We start from the raw sequence: 6,000 nt of genomic DNA, 5'->3' as shown, positions 1-6,000 counted from the left end.
AGACTGGGGCGAAGGTTCACCTTCCATCAGGACAACGACCCTAAGCACACAGCCAAGAAAATGCAGGAGCGGCTTCGGGACAAGTCTCTGAATGTCCTGGAGTGGCCCAGCCAGAGCCCGGACTTGAACCCAATCGAACATCTCCGGAGAGACCTAAAAATAGATGTGCAGCGACGCTCCCCATCCAACCTGACAGAGCTTGAGAGGATCTACAGAGAAGAATGTGAGAAACTCCCCAAATACAGGTGTGCCAAGCTTGTAGCGTTATACCCAAGAAGACTTGAGGCTCTAATGGCTGCCAAAGGTGCTTCAACAAAGTACTGAGTAAAGGGTCTCAATACTTATCTAAATGTGTTTTTTTTTCAGTTTTGTATTTTTAATAAATTTGCAAACATTTCTAAAAACCTGTCTTTGCTTTGTTATTATGGGAAGGGCCTCCGATTCCTGCTGCTTAACTCCGTCCGTCACCGCGAGAGACCTGAGGGCGAGAGAAGAGAGTGGGATTATTCGACCGTGTGTCGGATGGTAGCGCCCTTTGTATTTCTATGGAACAGTACCACTATGTGTCCACTATGTGTGAGTTTCGACCGGTGTGAGTGATACCTGTTACCATTCCGTCCCTTCGCACCTTACCATGTGCGCGTATGTATATAGTGTAACTCCCTTTCGGCCTTCATTCTTGTCCACTCTGTTCACCATGGGGGTAGTTAGCATTCGTTTTCCACCTGGGAGGGCCCCTGTCGGCCGGCCATTGGCCGGTGTTCTGACGGACGGTTCCTCCCGCCCCATGTGGATTTGTCTCTATCGGGGGAGTCCCTGTCGGAGACGGTTATCCCCGTTTCAATGACAAGCTCCAGCCGCGCCCCGTCCGTGCGAGACCCAGCCGACCCGTCTGACCCAGTGGCCCTACATTGGTGTTCCGGTGCGGGGAGTGAAGTACCCAGGCAGCGATGCCTGTGGTGATGTTCACCCATGCTGTACCGGCGCCAGAGACACGTGTATTTCTCAAACCCTGTCTTTAATAAGTTGATGGTGCTCAGGTCTCTCGCGGTGACGGACGGAGTCAAGCAGCAGGAATCGGATGCCCTTCCCAGCTGGAGGACCCTAGACGAATAGCGCTAGTCCATGGCGATCTTGCTTCCAGGTAAATAGTGTGCAGCACAAGACGGCTCGTAGGCGACTGACGGCCAGTCGGTAAGCCGGAAACGGGTCCACCCCGCCACGCGGACCAACCGAATGTCAAATGGCTGACATTCAAAAGGGACGAGCACCGCTTTACCGGTGCTCCTCATGTCAAAGTGAAGAAATTCAATGAAGCGCGGGTAAAGGGCGAGAGTGATTATGGGGTATTGTGTGTAGGTTGTTGAGGGGGAAAAAAACTATTGAATCCATTTTAAAATAAGGCTGTAAGGTAACGAAATGTGGGGAAAGTCAAGGGTTCTGAATACTTTCCGAATGCACTGTACCACAGCTAAGGGCTGTATCCAGGCACTTTGCTTTGCGGAGCTTTACTTTTGTCCAATTTTTGCTGATTATTTTTGTGGCTGACCACCACACAGCCTCAGGGAACATTTATGAAGAGATGCACCTGCTATTCTCCTCCTGTCTTGCCTATTTATATAATTTGACTGACAAAGACACAATATGTGTCCATTTCTCTCACTGCTATCTATGGTCTCAGGAAGAAGACTATTTAGAAGGGGCTCTACTTACTCAAACATGAACATTTACTGATCTCTCAAATAAACCATTGCATTTGTATTTGTGGATGTTTATAGCCTACTGTTAGTGGGTTGAGGACTCATAACATAATATTCCCTTACTCCATAGCCTAGGCAGCTATGCTATATTCTAAGAAACGCGCTCATGTGTGTTGATCGGCAGACCTAGACCATTGCTGTTTGCATTGTAGGGAGGGGAAGTCGATACCTCACTGTCCATGACAACTTGCCATTCATCTGCGGCTCACACACACATGCACGCACGTACACTAGACGCATGCACGCCAACACGCACGCACACATCCAGAGTGGAGTTCCTCTAACCGCATCCGGCTAATCTCCACTGGAGGGCGAGTGGTACAAGAGGAGCGGGTTTATTGGAAGGGAGGGATAAAGAGAGACAAGGGAAGAGAGAGAGAGAGAGTGTGTGTGTGAGAGAGGGACAGAGAGAGGGCGGGAGATACAGCAGCTGGAAGCAAGAGAGAAAATCCCAGCCCAGCCTCTGCAAGCATCATTTTTCACATCGGATTTAATCCGTTCTCGTCGACCACCAATTCACGTAAGGGTATATACATGTTTCTGTCTTTTTGCCTCAAATTGCCTGCAAAGTGGGACATTAGAGATGTGTTGCTGAGCACCACAGCTGTATGGTTCATTTCTGTGGGTGTCTCTAGGTTCGGAGAGAGAGAACATGATCTTGTTCATATTGGTGGTTGAAAAGCCGTGAGACTCTTCAACTCCCATCTCTAGCAGAGCCGCCAGTCTGCAAGCGAATTTTCGCACCACCCGATAGGAACGCCGCTGCTACATTGCAGAAACCGGGGCAAATCATGTGCGTTCTTTTTTTTGGTTTGATGCAACAAAAAAAACTAAGAATTATAGCTCGTGTACATGCGCGTACAACACGTGCATGGCTGTCACATTCATACATCGCGTCCGTTTTTTTTTTTTTTTTTCCTGAAACGGAACGGTGTCCGAGATGGTGTGCAACGTTAGCCGTCTAGCCATGCAGCTGTTTTTCACCGTCCAAAACTTGACAAATCGACGTTTTCTTCGCCAAGCTAGCGGCCAGCTAGCTGCTAACGTTAGCTGACGGGACAGACAGTACCAGGGATATCAAGCTTGCTTGCCCATAAAAGTATACAGGCGCGCTGCTGGCGTGAGACAGATGCACTTGCTATAGCTACTGTTAGATGTTACGTAGCTAAGCCCTTCTACATGATTTGGGTTTCGAAAAAAACATGGCAGCTGCTAGCTATGAACAAACATACGATTTATTGAACAATAGCTTGCTCTTTTTATTATTTTTATTTTTTTACATGTGGGTGGAAATGGCTAGATCACAACTCAGGCTAACGATGTCTGCTTATGTTAGACAGCTAACGCTAGCTTGCTAACGTCAGCGATTGTTGTGATGTTTTTAAGGGCTGTATGAGCGGTGTAAAATGGTTTTGCCGTGCGTCGTTCCGCGTCGTCCGTTGCATGCAAGAGGGGAAGAAAATCTAGAAATAACGGCCAGCCAATTACTTCTCTTGAGCTATCGTGGCTGATATCTGTAAGAATTAGCAGACAGCGAAATGCATCAGTCCGTTTTCCCATATGTTGCACATTTGCTTTTTTTGATATGATTGAGAAAGACTACTTGCATTTGCATTTGACAAATGAACAGTTACTCTGTATGTTGACGCTAGGGAGGAAAAAGGTGTATACAAGGATACCTTTTTTTGGCCTCAAGGGAATTACGGACACACACCTGTGCGCGGAACCGTCACCTGTTCGCGTGCACGCGCGGGGCCATTGTCCTGTATGTGCGTGTGGTCATTGACAGGGAACAACAAGTGTTTGAGACACTTAAAAAAAAAAAAATACAATCTCTGCGTTTGAGGTTGGCGTTTAGCTGATGGGGGCGAATAGAGACACTTTGGCCACGACTCGGTCGACACGCAATAAAGTGCCAGCTTTCTTAGCTTCGAGCCGAGACATTAACCCTAGAATGGTCGAATTGACCTTGCATAGAGAATATGTTGCTGTTGGTCACTAGAATGAATGAAGTAATAAACTGTCAGATGAATAAAGAAGGAAAGCGGTATTCGGTATGTTTACGTGTCACATGCTTTTCGGTAGACAGATAGGATCTGAGGGGTTTATAATGGCTAAAGAAAACATTCATTTACCACAATAATAATGTACTGTAAAACGACGGTAACAATAATAGCTACTTAATGCAATGTCTTTAGGTCTCTAACTGATCTCTATTGAAGAGTTTATGTCTGTCTGTGTGACTGCGTGTGTTGAGGTCAGTAGCTCCTGCCACTGTATGTCTGCTGTGTGAGAACCCTACGCAGGTCAGTGTTGACAGTGCCATAAGCACTTTTATGGTGATTACAGAGACAAACATTGCCCTACCTTTCCTCCCTCCCTCCACAAAATCAATTACCTTACCTGCATGGCATAGAAACTACAATGTAGCCAAACGCTGATTCTGATGAGGAGAGATGGGTTAAGAAGCTTAGTGTGTGGGTGTTTTATTCAGACCAGAAGGTATGGTAATTGTTTGAGGGGGAAGCTTATGCTAAATACAGATTGAGGATGTTTGTTCATTGGCCGATACTCCGATGGTGCTTGTGTAAAACATGGCTGCTGCATATTTGACAGGTTGTGGGCCCTGTTACCTAAAAGGTGATATAAGGCGTTTATTACACGATGCAGTGATTCCGTAATGAATGTTGACTGTGCTGTGTTAATGGAATGGCTGATGCTGCATTGTGAATCAGGTTGCTGTGTGTTTGTATGTGTTTCTCGACCAACACGAGTCCCAGGGAATGGACACCAGTTTAGGCAGCTAAAATCGCTAGTTTTAATCATTAATCTTCAAGGCGGAAATGGTAGTTGCCTGACAGTCGCTGGCTGACAGTAGCTTGCTGCTGGTCCCTGGCTCCGAAAAGATTGAGAAACACCGGACGAAGGAAAGCGATGTGGAAAAAAAGGCCCAAAATAGCTTTATTCTAGAGTTAAAGACACAAGTGTCAAGTTCAGGTGTGCTGTAAAACTGGAAATGAAGATTGGCATAGATTTAAAAGCAGTACTATTACTGATCAGAGTCCCCCAAATGACATTTAGCCAAACAGGCAAAACAAACAGAGGATTCCTATGAATCACAACGTTTACCCTGCCGCCTGCAAAAATAGAAGGATACGACTCCTTCTGTGTGGCTCTTAGTGGTAGAGGACACACACACACACACACACACACACACACTGCGTTTAGAGGACAGATGATGGAGAGGCATGTCTATGGAGGACCTAATTCTCCTGTCCTTCTATGTCCATTTTCCGGGTTGTAGACTGTTGAACATTTTTTGCTGTATCACAAGCTTAAAGACTACATTCGGGTGCAGCAAACTGGGTGAACATTTGCGGACATTTAATTTCTATTTATTAATCCAGCAGCAGCTCCGGGGGCTTTGTATGCATTTGTGGATATGGTTGTTAATGCTATGTCTGTTGTTAGTTTTAAATGTAATTTATAAATAGCTAAGATAGTCAGCATCCAGTATCCCCAGTACAGTTATTGTTGTATGAGCTAGGTCTACTATGGGTGACAAATGCAGCCATGTCCAAGTTAAAATAGTCAAAAGATGAATTGCATACTTCTTCCCTTCAGTATTGACTATCAGTAAATAAAAGTACAGTTGAAGTTGGAAGTTTACATACACTTAGGTTGGAGTCATTAAAACTTGTTTTTCAACCACTCCACAAATTTCACCCTAGCCAAGTCGGTTAGGACGTCTACTTTGTGCATGACACAAGTAATTTTTCCAACAATTGTTTACAGACAGATTATTTCACTTAATTCACTGTATCACAATTCCAGTGGTTCGGAAGTTCACATACACTAAGTTGACTGTGCCTTTAAACAGCTTGGAAAATTCCAGAAAATGATGTCATGGCTTTAGAAGCTTCTGATAGGCTAATTGACATCATTTGAGTCAATTGGAGGTGTACCTGTAGATGTATTTCAAGGCCTACCTTCAAACTCAGTGCCTCTTTGCTTGACATCATGGGAAAATGAAAAGAAATCAGCCAAGACCTCAGAAAAAAATTTGTCGAACTCCACAAGTTTAGTTCATCCTTGGGAGCAATTTCCAAACTCCTGAAGGTACCACGTTCATCTGTACAAACAATAGTACGCAAGTATAAACACCATGGGACCACGTAGCGTCATACCGCTCAGGAAGGAGGCACGTTCTGTACTTTGGTTTTGAAAAGTGCAAATAAAT

The 6,000-nt window shown here is 45.2% G+C and overlaps 1 protein-coding gene across 5 annotated transcripts in view; it reads left to right on the top strand.

The window, feature by feature from the left end:
• Positions 1–2,069: 2,069 nt before the first annotated feature.
• Positions 2,070–6,000, top strand: part of LOC106571557 (1-phosphatidylinositol 4,5-bisphosphate phosphodiesterase beta-4) — a 131,946-nt gene continuing 128,015 nt past the window's right edge. For 3 of the 5 annotated variants that reach the window (XR_006759203.1, XM_014144727.2, XM_014144720.2), the window contains exon 1: positions 2,070–2,280. The gene's annotated coding sequence lies outside the window, so the exon portion shown is untranslated. Of the gene's footprint in view, positions 2,287–6,000 lie in introns of all 5 variants that reach the window. The other 2 variants (XM_014144726.2, XM_014144721.2) reach the window with 2 other exon arrangements.

The sequence above is a fragment of the Salmo salar genome, chromosome ssa15 (genome assembly GCF_905237065.1).
Source record: "Salmo salar chromosome ssa15, Ssal_v3.1, whole genome shotgun sequence".
In the NCBI taxonomy this organism is placed as follows: Eukaryota; Metazoa; Chordata; class Actinopteri; order Salmoniformes; family Salmonidae; genus Salmo; species Salmo salar.
Note: the sequence above shows the minus strand (reverse complement) of the source record. Positions and strands in the feature narration are given on the sequence as shown.